The sequence below is a fragment of the Felis catus genome, chromosome B3 (assembly GCF_018350175.1).
Source record: "Felis catus isolate Fca126 chromosome B3, F.catus_Fca126_mat1.0, whole genome shotgun sequence".
NCBI classification, from domain to species: Eukaryota; Metazoa; Chordata; class Mammalia; order Carnivora; family Felidae; genus Felis; species Felis catus.
The window spans coordinates 129,537,568-129,551,341 of NC_058373.1; the positions used below are offsets into that span (position 1 = coordinate 129,537,568).

Consider the following 13,774-nt stretch of genomic DNA (forward strand, 5'->3'; position numbering starts at 1 on the left):
CGTGCCTCTATGGCTGCTGTGGTACCGGCCTCCAGGACAGCCACATAGTGGCCCCCGGAGCTGGCGAGGCTCCCTGCGGACTGCTCAGGGCACAGAGCAGAAGAGGGGCCGTGTGAGGTCCTGAGAGCCGGTCACGAGGGCGGAAACGTTACAGGAGGTCAGCCGGAGGACGTGACCGCCAGTTGGCCCCGGGGGCTTGGGGGGAGGGTTCCACCCAGAGAATCAGAAGCTCCTTCCCTCCCTCCCACCCCTCTCCCCACACCCTCCCGGAAGGAACGCTAGGCCCCTAGTTCCCATGATGGGAGCCGTTTCCAAGGATGCAGCCTGGAGAAAGCAGTGTTTGCTGAGACCGTGGGGAGCATCTACGTGGTGGCAAAACCCAGGTTAGGCTTTTATAGGTACTTCTAAGATTCCGATGGGCGGGTGTGGAAATCTGCTCGGCCTGTAGGCACGAAGACAAGCCTCCTAAGTTCCCTTGCTGAAGGAACCTGCCAGCCAGCAATCTGGAGCGGCCTGCCTCCTTCTTCCTTGTCTCCTTGCCCTTCCAGAATTGGGGCTAACTTCAGATTTCACGGGGGAAGCTCTGAGTTGGCAAACCAACAGCGAAGCCTTTTGCATACGATTTTCATTTATTTGGTAGACATAAAGGAAGTTCTGTATTCCATTCTTTCACTCGTTTTGGCAATTGGGATCTTTTAAGGGGTTTGTCCGTGTAAACTACCAATTTGAAGTTAACGGCCTACTACTGTTGGTAATATTCTTTCTTATGCTTTCAGTGTTTGATGTCTGATAAATTTGCCCCTTTCCTTCTGGATGGCTGTGGGTTGTTTCTTGATCTGTCTAGCTGAAGCTTTCTCACTTTTGATTTTCGGTTTTTGATTTCATGACTTTTGTCTATTGCTTTTTTCAGGTTTCTGTTTCATCAGTTTATGCTCTTATCCTCATCACTTCTTTTTTTTTTAATACTTTGGATTTAATAATTGTATTTTTTTAAAGGCGGAAGCTTTTGTCATTGTTTTTATGTGTTGCTTCTTTTCTGGTGTAAATGTTTAAAGGTAATGAATGCATCATTCTTTCATCACGGATTTAGTTACAGTCCATAGTTTTGATGTGCTGTGGTTTTCATTTTACAGGTTTTAAAATATTTTCTGATTTTGCATATGATTTCTTTAAATGTTTATTTATTTTTGAGAGAGACGGCAATTGGGGGAGGGACGGAGAGAGGGGGACAGGATCCCAAACAGGCTCTGTGCTCACAGCTGCGAGCCTGACATGGCGACTGAATTCAGGAAAAGTGAGATGGTGACCTGAGCTGAAGTCGGTGGCTCAACCGACTGAGCCACCCAGGTGCCCCTAGCTTGTGATAGTTTTAAACTCATGTTTATATATTGGACATATACCGCTTGAATTTCCAAATATTTGGGAAATTTCCAAATGCCTTTCTGTTATTGACTTCTCCTATTTTTGCGGTTATGGGACATTCTACAGTTCAACTATGTTTCTATCTTGCTGGAAATTCCAAGTGCATCTATGAATGTGTAGTCTGCTGATGGTATGGAAATGTCAGCTGGGTCATGTTGATTGGTACTATTTAATATTTCATCTCCTTGCTCATTTTCTATCTACTGTGCTTTCAGCACAGTCTGCTTGGGATTCTCTCTCTTTCTCTCTCTGTTCCCCTCCCCTGCTCTCTCTCTCTCTGTCTGTCTCAAAATAAACAAACTTAAAAAAATTCTGTAAAACAACTTTCTTATAGGCAGCATTTTGCATTTTTCTTTTTACTGGCAATCTTTGTATTTTAATTGAATGTGTAAACATTTGCATTTGATATAACTATCAAGAAGATTGTACTTAAATCTGTCACATTGCTTGTTCTTTTCCAGTGATACCATCCATTTTTTTATTCCTTTTTCCATTTACCTGATTTTTTTTTTTTTTTGATTCGTTAAGTGCATTTTACCATTCAGTGTTATTTCCACCATTTACTTCTTAGCTATACCCTTGTGTTTTCCCATGGTTGTCCTCAGGTTTATAATACTTCATTTAACTTAGCGCACTTGATTTTGATATTAAATGTTGCCATTTCATGTAACTTAATAGATCTTAACCAAATGCTTCCATTTCCCCTCTTCCTTTCTCCTGTCTTTTACACAATTATACTGCTATGCATGTGTGGTAATCTCTGAAATGCATAGCTATTATTTTTGTTTGTTTGTTTGTTTATTTATTTATTTATTTATTTATTTATTAACGTTTATTTATTTTTGAGACAGAGAGAGACAGAGCATGAACGGGGGAAGGTCAGAGAGAGGGAGACACAGAATTTGAAACAGGCTCCAGGCCCTGAGCTGTCAGCACAGAGCCCACGCGGGGCTCAAACTCACGGACCGCGAGATCATGACCTGAGCCGAAGTCGGCTGCTCAACCGACTGAGCCACCCAGGTGCCCCTATTATTTTTGTTTTACACAGTAAAAGATCTTTGAGAAAAATTTAACATGAGCGAACACTTTTAAATTTAGCCACATATTGGAGTGGCTGGGTAGTTCAGTCAGCTAAGCATCTGACTTTGGCTCAGGTCAAGATCGTGCAGTTCATGAGATCGAGCTCCACGTGGGGCTCTGTGCTGACAGCTCGGAGCCTGGAGCCTGCTTCGGATTCTGTCTCTCTCTCTCTCTCTCTGCCCCTTCCCTGCTCATGCTGTCTCTCTCTTTCTCTCTCAAAAATAAACATTAAAATTGTATATATATTTTGTAATTTGGCAACATATTTAGCAAGTTAGGATTCTTCATCCCATTCTGTGTATAAATTCCCATTTTAACCTTCCCCTGAAGAACTTCTTTAACATTTTTTTGTACCGTCAAACAGTTGATGATAAATTATCTCAACGTTTGTTGTTTTGAAAAATTCTTTTATTTGTCCAAGCTAGTGATTGATATTTTCGCTTGGTAAAAAATTCTAGTTTCATAGTCTTCATCTTTAATCATTTTAGAGGTGTCATAATATTTATTTTGGTTTGCATAGTATCTGATGAGAAGTTTGTGATTATGCTTATCTTTCTTTTTCCATATGTTCCTTATTTTTCCTGGTTGCCTTTATAATTTTTTTCTTTATCACTGCTTTTTAGTAATTTGCTTTTGATATACTTTTGAATGTGTGGATCTGTGTCTGTATTTATTCTGCTCTGGGTTCTTTGAGCTTTGACTTAAGTGTGTGGGTATTTTAAATCAAATTTTAAAAATGTTTATTATTTCTTCACATATGTTGGGATAGTTTGCTGTTTCCTATTGTTATTATTGGAGTTGTTTTTGTCATTCGTTGATCTCTCTCTCTCTCTCTCTCTCGCTCTCTCTCGGAACCCTAAGTGCACATATCTTAAGCTACTGGATATATTTCTAATAATCTTTTAAATTCTGTTTATTTTCTTTCAGTTTTTTTTCTTACTATGCTTATAACTAACCATTTCTATTGCTATGTTTTTAATATCAGTGGAATCTCCTTTTGCAGTTTTAATCTGCAGTGAATCTCATTCAGTGACATTTTCACTTCAGATATTTTACTTTTCATACCTAGAAATTCCAGCTGATATATTTTTTATATTTTCCACTTACATCTTCATTATGTTCATATTTTCCTTTAAATACTTGAATAGAGTTCTAATAGTTGTTTTAATGTTCTTGTTGGCTAATTCCATCGTTTCTCATTTCTGTTATTGTAGTCAGTTACCAACAGCAACAATCATAGTGTTTAGAAGTGAAATAGGCAAGTAAAATGAATCCTCCTGCCATGGATGTTTTAGGGGAAGAAATTCTAAAACTTTGGAACTAAAAGCAAACTACAGTGTTGAATATGAGTACTGGCTTTATTCTACCCTTTTATTTTTAACATTAATCAGTCAACTTCCACATTAATGAAAGTTGGCCATAGTTATCCCCCCAAAAAATATGAAATTAACTCTTAAAAAAATAACCCAAACTGATTTCATATTTCTTTTGCTCATGGATAAGATTTTCCTTTTTCTTTGCATGTCTATTAATTTTTGGATACCTGTTAGACATTTTGACATTATGTTGAGTGTTTGGATTTTTTTTTTTTTCTTTAAGGATCACTGGGGTTTGATTTTGCAGCCAGTCATGTTACTGGCAGATCAATTTAATCCCTTTAATCCTATTTTGAAACTTTGTTAGTGCGTGGCAAGAATAGCCTTTTATCCAGAGATAGACTCTGGTTTCTCTACTCTGGCTTGTGGGAACTCAAATATTTCCCTTTCTGATGTGAATATAGAGCGTTGCTCAGCTTATGACTTTCTGCTCCTTCTTTGCTTATCTTTTGAAGTTTTACTTTTCACATCTGTGATCGCTTTGTGATGTGCCAAGTTTTCTAGACTAAACAAGACTAAACTACAATTCCCTGTGTAGTGTGTTTCCAGTTAGAATGGGCAACAAATGGAGGAAGCAGTCATCTTGCAGCATGAAAACATTTTCTCCCAGTTTACCCGTTAAACAGTAAACTGGGTGTTGCTGTAAAGATATTTTCCAGATGGGATTAAAATCATAATCAACTAACTTCCAGTCAATCAAAAGATGGTCATCTTAGACCTGATTTAATCAGATAGAGGTCTTTATTATTTATTTATGTATTTTTTTAAAGATTTTAACTTTAGTTTTTATTTGAGAGAGAGAGAGAGAGAGAGAGAGAGAGAGAGAGAGAGAGAGAATCCCAAGCAGGTTACACAGTGCAGAACCTGATGCAGGGCTTGATCCCACGATCCTGGGATCATGACTGAGCCAAAATCAAGAACTCCACCGACTGAGCCACCTAGGCACCCCTCAGACAGAAGCCTTTAGAAGAAGGTGTAGGCTTTTCCTGAGGAGAGGGACTCCAAACAGCAGCTGGACCTGATAGTGCTTTCCCATTCCCCTGGATTTTCTCTTCCTAACTGTCCGCCTGTGGATTCAAGCTTCATCAAGCTCATAGAGTTCTAGCCTGCTCATGATCCCAATTCCTTGTAATAATTATATACAATTATTTAATCATGCATACTTATTATTATATTAATTAAACATAGGTATATATTGCATATATATATATATATATATATATATCCATATATATGTCTTGCAACAGCCTCATTTCACCAGCCCCAAAATTGCATAAGTCTATTTATTTATTTATTTCTTATGTTTATTTTTGAGAGAGAGAGAGAGAGAAAGAACGAGTCAGGGAGGGACAGAAAGAGAGGGAGACAGAGGATCTGAAGTTGGTTCTGCACTGACAGTGGAAAGTCCAATGTGGGGCTTGAACTTATGAACCATGAGATCATGACCTGAGCTGAGGTCAGACACTTAACAGACTGAGCCACCCAAGTGCCCCAGCCAATTTATTTTAATAATTATATACATATATGTATATATATATATACACACACACACACACACACATACACTTAAATACATATATACCTATACATTAATATAATGTAATATAATATAATAAACATAATAAACACAATAAACATAATAAACATAATAAACATAATTAATATAATATAATATAATATAATATAATATAATATAATATAATGTAATAGTTTGTTTATCTCCATCCTATTCATTCTGCTTCTCTAGTTTAACCCGGGTTGATTGGAAATACTTATCAAATCCTGAAAGGGATGTCTTTGTAAATTTTTTGAGCTCATTTCCTGTGTGGCTCCTTTTTTTTTTTTTATGAATTCTGATGCACAGATTTCACCTGCTTTAGCATCCTCAAATTCTGACCTTGCTCTCCTGAACTCAGCAGGACTTTAGGTTTCTGTTTGGATTTTTCCTTCCTGCTAATAATTGCTTCCAGGCACACTAGGACTGTTGTAGGTTTGCCTCATTTTTTTTCCCTTTCATGAAGTATTATGTCCCGCATGGGTTTTATTCAATATCTGTAAACCACCTTTTAAAAATATTTTCTTAGTTTTCTATTTGTTTTAGGTTGGAAGGTGAAGTTCTAGATAATGACTATAACATGCCTGAAAACAAATCTTTAGTCTAGATTTTTTTGTTTGTTTCTACATGTTTTAAGGACTTAATTTTTTAGAACAATTTTAGGTTTGCAGCAAAATCGACAGAAATGTACAGAAATTTCCCATATACTCCCTGCCCCTACACATGCCTAGTCTTCTCCATTATCAACATTTTCCACCAGAGTGTTATATTTGTTACACTTGATGAATGTATATTGGCACACCATAATCCTTCCTAAGTTCATAGTTTACCTTAGAATTTATTCTTGAAGTTTTACATGCTGGGAGTTTGGATGGTCTAGATTTTTTAATATGTGAAAGTTGACTGTCCTTAGCGCTAAAATTTACCATAATCTGCCCACTCTAACCCAGTGACAGAAAATGGAAATATTTCAGACTGTATTTGAAGGCATTGGTGAGGAAGGAAAAAAAAAATCCTGATTGTGCCTTTCTAAGTTCATCGGATTCAATTATTCATTTGTATATATTACCTGGTATGTAATATACTCTCAGAAATTTTTGTTGACCCATACTGAGTTGGGCTTCCAGCACCTACTAACACAGCACCTGTTACATAATTCATTTAAAACAGTAGACTCTAGTGGTTAAGAACTTAAAAACTAGATAAAACATATTTGGATTTGAGTTCCTAATTGACTAATTATGTGACTTAAACGCAAATTTATTAATTTCTAGTAGCCTAATCTTCTTCATCTGAAATAGATAACAGTTACAATTTCAACCTCATTGGTTTGGCTGGTTTGGCGTGAAATTAAAGAAAAGAAGGTTTGCAAATTTCTTAGCACTAATGTTATTGTCACATTCTGAGCGCTCGACTTATTTTTAAAATACTAAGTGTATTTTTTTTTATTTAAAAATAATAAATATTTAAATAAAATTAGCCTGTTAGCCAAAACTTTTCTTCATGTTTGAAGAAAAAGGGAACCCGATTTGTTTGGAGCTTTGGATGTGATAGTCTAAGTAATCCAGATGATCCCCTCTTCAGATGCTTGAAACTTAATTCAGCAGGGAATTAAATTCAAACTGACTTATGCAATACAGACCACATATCAATTCACATAACTGAGATGTCCAGAGGTAGAGCAGGTCTCAAGTGGTTGACGAGCTGTGCTAATCAAGAATCTTCTAAAATCCACCCTATTCCTTATGCTGGTTTCACCCTCTTACTGACTTCGCTCAGGGTAACCAAATGGCTGTAGTAAATCCTGGGTTTACAACTATATATTTCACCTTCTAAAGTGTGAGAATTTCTACACATGTATAAAACAAATGCCCCTTCTTTGCTTGGATAGCACCACTTGAGGTCACACGCCCATCCCTTCTGGTCAAAGTAATGGCTTATCCTGAGAGATAATCTGGGAATAAATGTCCCTATGGTTGAATCAACGAATGGTACAATAGGTAGCATATGGTACTTACTTGTGTGCCTCTGACCTATCTCTGTGTTGGGGCTGGAGTTAATCTTACTCAGTCAGCACTATTGCTGTTCAATGGGAAAAATTACAATGACTTCCACGAAGACCATGTGTAACATCCGTATTTTTTTTGTGTGTAGAACCAGAGTGTGTTTGAGTATTTTCTGTCGTGGGAAACTTACTGCATGCCCAAGTCACATGCTTCGATTGTTGGCAAGATTTTGATCTGTATGTCTCAGGTTTTGTGTTTGAGAATGAGCTTGGACAAAAAAGATGTCTGCTCGTCTGTACTGACCAAGGCAGTCTGAGAGATATTTATTTAATGGTCCTTTGGTATAAGGAAGAATTTTAAGCGCTTTACATATATCTAATTATTTAATACTTTTTTTCAAGTTTATGAAGCTAGATCCAGAACCATTTGCATTTTACAAATGAGGTAACCTGCAGAACGTAAGGGTCACAAAGAAATTAGCAGAGCTAGGGATTGAAATCCAGCTAGTCTGGCTCCCAAATCCATGTTCTTAACCAAATACAATAATACAATATTTATTAGTTGAAAACTTTAGTCTAGAGAGAGATGAAAGACTATAAAACCTGTTTAGTTAGTAGGGAAAACTTACTCTAGCTCACTCTACCAATTATCTGTCTATCTATCTATCTATCTATCTATCTATCTATCTATCTATCCTCATCTATCTAATTTATTGATCTATCCTCTATCATCTATCTATTTTCCTATCTATCATCCATCTATCTTCCCATGTATCAAAATAACCTATTTTGCTAGCAATAGCAGGGGTACATTATTGAATAACTTGTAATAACTACTTCCAAATGTTCCACTCTTTATTTTTAATATGATGCATATATACTTTATTCATTCAGTTATTCACTAAAAATGCACTACACATGTATTCAACCCTAGACACTGAACTAGTTCCTTGGAATAGAAGGATTTAAGATAAGTCTGCTGTTCTTAAGGATGCCACAGTCTTGTCCCCTGGACGAATGTTTTTGAAATTGTAGACCATAAGTCATCATTTCAATTAAAAAAAAAATAGAATGGAAAATGTCAGAATTCTTTATATGGAACAAGTGTAAGTGTTACCTTACACTTACACAAGTTTTGATGTGTCTTGTTGGTGAGTGTTCTATGTACTAGTTTATGGTATAAACTGTGTTCTTAATGTAGGGAATGGCCCAAAATATGTTAGAATGACTACATTAGAACCTAGTCAACCAAATCTTTAGGACTTTCTTAACCATTTTACTTTATATCATTCTATTACAGGGACTTGAGGAAAAGGGCTGTATCTTATATTCCACTTCATCCCTCCTGGCACACATTCTAATAATTTGTTCAGGATAACTGCTTAATGCAACCGGTTGTCTTCCTGATTAATGAAGAAGAAATGTTTTGTTTGGAATTATTGTTGTCCAGTTTTGATTGATAACTACTTTCTTTGGATTTATTTTAGGAGTCATTTAGACAATATGTTTGAGTTTGTGGTGAGGAAAACAAGTGGTTGGTTGACCAAAATTTTGAGTTTTTCAACCAATTTATGTTCTTTTTAGAGACAGAACCCAAGCCTAGTTTATGAGCAGCTATCACAAGGCAATAATTCTTGTTCTCTAACCTTATTAAAGTAGATTTGTTTTGTCAATGTTGAGGTAAAATGGCTTTAAATAGTATTATTAACCCCTAAGCTAAGCAATAGCTTTACCATCAGACTTTATGCTTTGTGGTTGCAGCACCTTATGGATTTATTCTCCTTGCTGTCAACATAAAAAAAGACCAGCTGGAAAAGCCTACATTAACTGAAGGCCACAGGATTCTGGACATGCAGATGACCCAACATTAGGGAATCTGGGATGGAAATTTCATGTGTGTGGAACAATTTCATTAGCCCAGAAATGCTGCTGACTATCTCTTTCTCTTCACCTCTCAAACTTGCGCAAGCACATAAAAATATGGAATAGTTTCTACCATTTTCTCTGAACTAACAGTACCCTTTGGCATCTCACCTCTATGGAAAGTATGGAAAGAAATAACCAAAGCAAACAATTTGTTCTCTTTGAGTCTAAGAAAATGCATTAGAACAACCTTTGTAGGAGGTTCGTGGCTTTTCCACAAAGAATGTCTGTGTAGTTAATGTTCACATGTTCATTTTTAATCTAATTTCTTTTCTTTCTAAACTTATTGATAGTCATCTGGAAAAGTAATTCTTTACAAGGTTTATTCATGTTACAGAACACTTCCTTAACTAATTTTCACTGTAGTTTGATATGAGTCTTTAAAATCTATCATCTATCTATCCACCTATCTATCTCTCCATCTATCAATCATTCACCTATGCCCTTCCTTCCTTCCTTCCTTCCTTCCTTCCTTCCTTCCTTCCCTCATTCATTCACTGGTTTAAACACAGTCAAAGGAAGAAACCTCAAGAAGCTTAAAAGATAATAATAGCACTCCTCAATCTTACTCAAATCTTTCACAGAATTCTCTTGGCAGCTACTTTTACAAGGCATTTATTCTGGTAATATTGCATAAGTATAAATTGATGCAAAAGTCACAAATATCTTTCAAAAAGTGACTGTGAGAAAGTGCCTGGGAACCTTAAAAGGTAGCTCATAGCAGTGTGATGTTTCATTGTTATATTTTGAAATTGCTTATTAATAAAGTAAATTAAGTTCATATGGGAAGAAGAGATGGAAATTAATTTACTGTACCTTAAGAACTCTTTCTAGGAGCTTGGGAAATCAATTTTTGGTCACTCTCGTCTGTTTGTGCACTTACAGTGCAGCATCTAATGCTATCCATAAACATGGCTTTAGGCTAGAAGGAATATTCCCACTGGTCTTAATAGAATTAGTCGTTTGGAGGAACGAGTCCCATTTAATGTTGGCAGTTAATTTAAGGTAAGGGCCTTTTGGGTTCTCCCTTAGACAAACAATGGACAATTAAGTACATTTTACCTTTGAAAACCTGAAATGTGTTTTCATCTACGTCTACATCTAACCCAGACTCTGAGTCAATGAAACATACTTATGAATATTTCTGTCACATACAGGTTGGAGTGGTGTAGTGGTATTAATTTGGGGGTGTTTGACTAAGCAAACATATTAGTATTTTAACATTCAGAGATCCAGTTCTCTTTAAAATTACCCTTTAGGGGCGCCTGGGTGGCTCAGTCGGTTAAGCGTCCGACTTCGGCTCAGATCGTGATCTCACGGTCCGTGAGTTCAAGCCCCGCATTGGGCTCTGTGCTGATGGCCCAGAGCCTGGAGCCTGCTTCAGATTCTATGTCTCTCTCTCTCTCTCTCTCTCTCTCTCTGCCCCTCCGCCGCTCACACTCTGACTCTCTCTCTCAAAAATAAATAAACGTAAAAAAATAAAAAAATAAATATAAAATGACCCTTTAGACAGTAGTCTAAGCCCCATCTTGCTTGACTAGTAGGTTTTCAGTCTTTTGTAAGCTTCCACACCCCAAGGATTTCTGGGTGATTCTGAACAACGTTTATGTGTTTACAAATTCTTCCTGTTTGTCACTTATCCCAGATCTTATGTCTATAGGTGATGACATTCCCAAAATAACTCCAACTAACCATCTGTTATGTCCTGGACTTCCAGCCCACACGTTGCAGGGGCCATCTTCCATCAGCGGGGGTGCCTTTGATCTTGCTTTTACTACCCCAAATCTATTTGTGCCTTCACGATTCTCTTTGAAACAGAGCAAGAGGAAGGAAAAAGAACAAAACTGTTTACCTCATGCTCTCAATTATCAATCCATTTCCTAGTCAACATAATTATAATTTGCAGAGATAGAGCATAACTCTTCATGAAGATATTTTACATTTTTATGCTTACAAAATTAATTCACTATAATTAGGGCTGTCAGACTTAGTAACAAAAGTGCTATATATACTTTATACTTGCATAGAAGTTATTTGTTCTGTGCCTGAAATTTCAATTTAACCAGGCATCTGTATTTTCTCTGGTGGCCTTAACTAACTCAGAATCTTCCTCCTAGTACTGGTTACTTTTAAAAAAGACATTTTGAATCGGCAAAAATAATCCAATTAAGAATAAATCTAGCCTAAGGCATCTAAACCTTCCCCTAAAGACATAGAGAAATTTTTTGATCCTTAAAAATAGCAATTTCCATCATCATTTATCTATCAATGGTTCAAGGATATTCGAGTTAAGTTTCAGACCATCCTTCAAATGGCTATTTCCCTTCCTAAATGGCTATTTCGGTGCTTAGTGTGAAATTTCTCTTCAAGGTAGTGCCCTGACCTTGGGGATACTTCTTTTGTTTCAAGGTTGGTTGATAGGATGATTTCCTCGGATTCTCCTTTCTAGAAGTCTGAAGGATAATCCCTTTCCTATGTTCCAGTTTTTGCCACTCTAGTCCAATCATAAGGAATATAAAAAGCATTTGTAAATTATGTCAGCGGTATTTTCAGGACTGTCCAAATGAGAGAAGAATGAGATGGGAAAAGTCATGTTGCCCGCATATAGAAGTGTCTTCACCTGTAATCTAAATGAAGGGGCTTCTCCAATACTGAAGCTCTTAGTTGTGTTAGAATTCTTACAATTCTTTGCATTTAGTGATATGACAGGGGCACTGGCTGAAGTTTAGCTGTAAAATGTTTGGCCAGAGTAGTATTTGGTGCGTTTGGGTTAATTCTGCATTGAGAAAACAGACACTCTGCTCTGATGTGGATCACAAAAATCTGCAAACTCAGTTTTTATCACCTATTTACTGTCAGATTTGTATCAGTGCTGAAATGCTCTAGCAATCAAATTAATTCAAATCTGCCTTAGCATCTCTTTACCCTAAGATTAAAAGTATTCACAGTATTGTGTTACGGAACATGTTTGCATGGTTTCCTTGCACTCAGCTTACCTAGTTTAGACCTTGCTAATGCAGCCTTTCGATCCGTTAACTACTGACGCATTAGCTCTATTATCTGTTGCCTCAAAAATTTGTAACAGAGTCTGACCCTTTGACCCCATCCTGGCAAAGTAGTAATTAATGTCAGATGCATTTTGATAACACTATTAAAATTGTTTTAAATGCTGGAGCAGCTAATTAGAGAGAGTAGTTTCCTGTATTAGTTTACCAGCCACCGTCCCAGGGTGAATATTATCTTTGTGATTAAACACAACAAAATACCTAACACTTCAAGAAAATAATCAAATAAAGCATATTTCTGTAGAGGGTGTGTTTATGTAGGGAGCATATTTAACAAAGCAGCAATTCCTTCTCCTGTACGATTCAGAGAGTGAAATGGCACTCTGACCCGAGACATTCTTTACATGATGATGGCACTGTTTGTGTTTTGAGAAGTTATGAAACTTGGCGAAGGTCATCGTTGGGTCCTGCAATCTGGTACAAGATTAATTTTTCCAATATATTTTGTGGGTGTAGAAAGGATCAGGGGAGGCATGTAGGCCATGCTAGTGTCTGATGAAATTTTCCTTTGACACCTGCTGCCTGTCCACATTTTTTTATGAGCAAATGTTGCTTATGCTTGATGAGCCAGGAATATTTTGACCGTGACGCTATTCACTTATGAATAAATCCTAGAAACCTCTTTATTTTCAGATTTTGTAAATACTAGACTAAAGCTGGGAAATCAAGACATAATTTGATCCCAAATATTTTTTTTTCAACATTTCACATTAATTAAAGCCTAAGATGCATTTGGCTAAGCTGTTAAAGTAATTTTAAATCCAAACCAACACTTGGTCAAAGTAATCTCATCTTCAAAAAATCTCATGATTACTTCACACAGTATCATTGGATTTCTTTTTTTCTCTTTAATAAAGTGGATGTGGTATGCAGGACGCAGGAGTTTTTTTTTTTTTTCCTCTTCCTTTTTTCTTCTAACTGAAAACAATCAATAAATGGATAAGAAAACAGGTTTACTTTTTGAAACTTTCAAACTACTATTTTGAATACTTTGAAAAGTATCATCAAAACATGAAATGAATAAGTGGACTGAGTTGTAAATTTTCAATACCACTAAGGAAAAATTTTGTGATTTTATGTTAGAAAAAGAATTGGTGATATCTGATATTAACCGCCATATTGGTTTATCCACACCTCCCTGGTGTACTCAGCGCCATCAGTATGGGTAGATGCTGGAACACACTCTGGTCGTTTCCATTTTGTCTTTGAGTATATGACTTACTTCACCTCACGATCCCTCACATTTCTCATCTAACCCTCCAAACTCTATACCACTTTCAAGGAAAGGTGTCTGCCATGAGGACATTTCTGACCATTCAAGCACACATCAGACTGTCTTATGTCACCA

General features: G+C 36.7%; 1 long non-coding RNA gene across 3 annotated transcripts in view; it reads left to right on the forward strand.

Moving 5' to 3' along the window:
- The first annotated feature begins 268 nt into the window (after positions 1 to 268).
- The window catches only part of LOC105260674, a 328,107-nt gene continuing 314,601 nt past the window's right edge, over positions 269 to 13,774 (forward strand). For all 3 annotated transcript variants that reach the window (XR_006599882.1, XR_002743214.2, XR_006599883.1), the window contains exon 1: positions 269 to 383. This is a non-coding gene — a long non-coding RNA (uncharacterized LOC105260674). The remainder of the gene's footprint in view (positions 384 to 13,774) is intronic.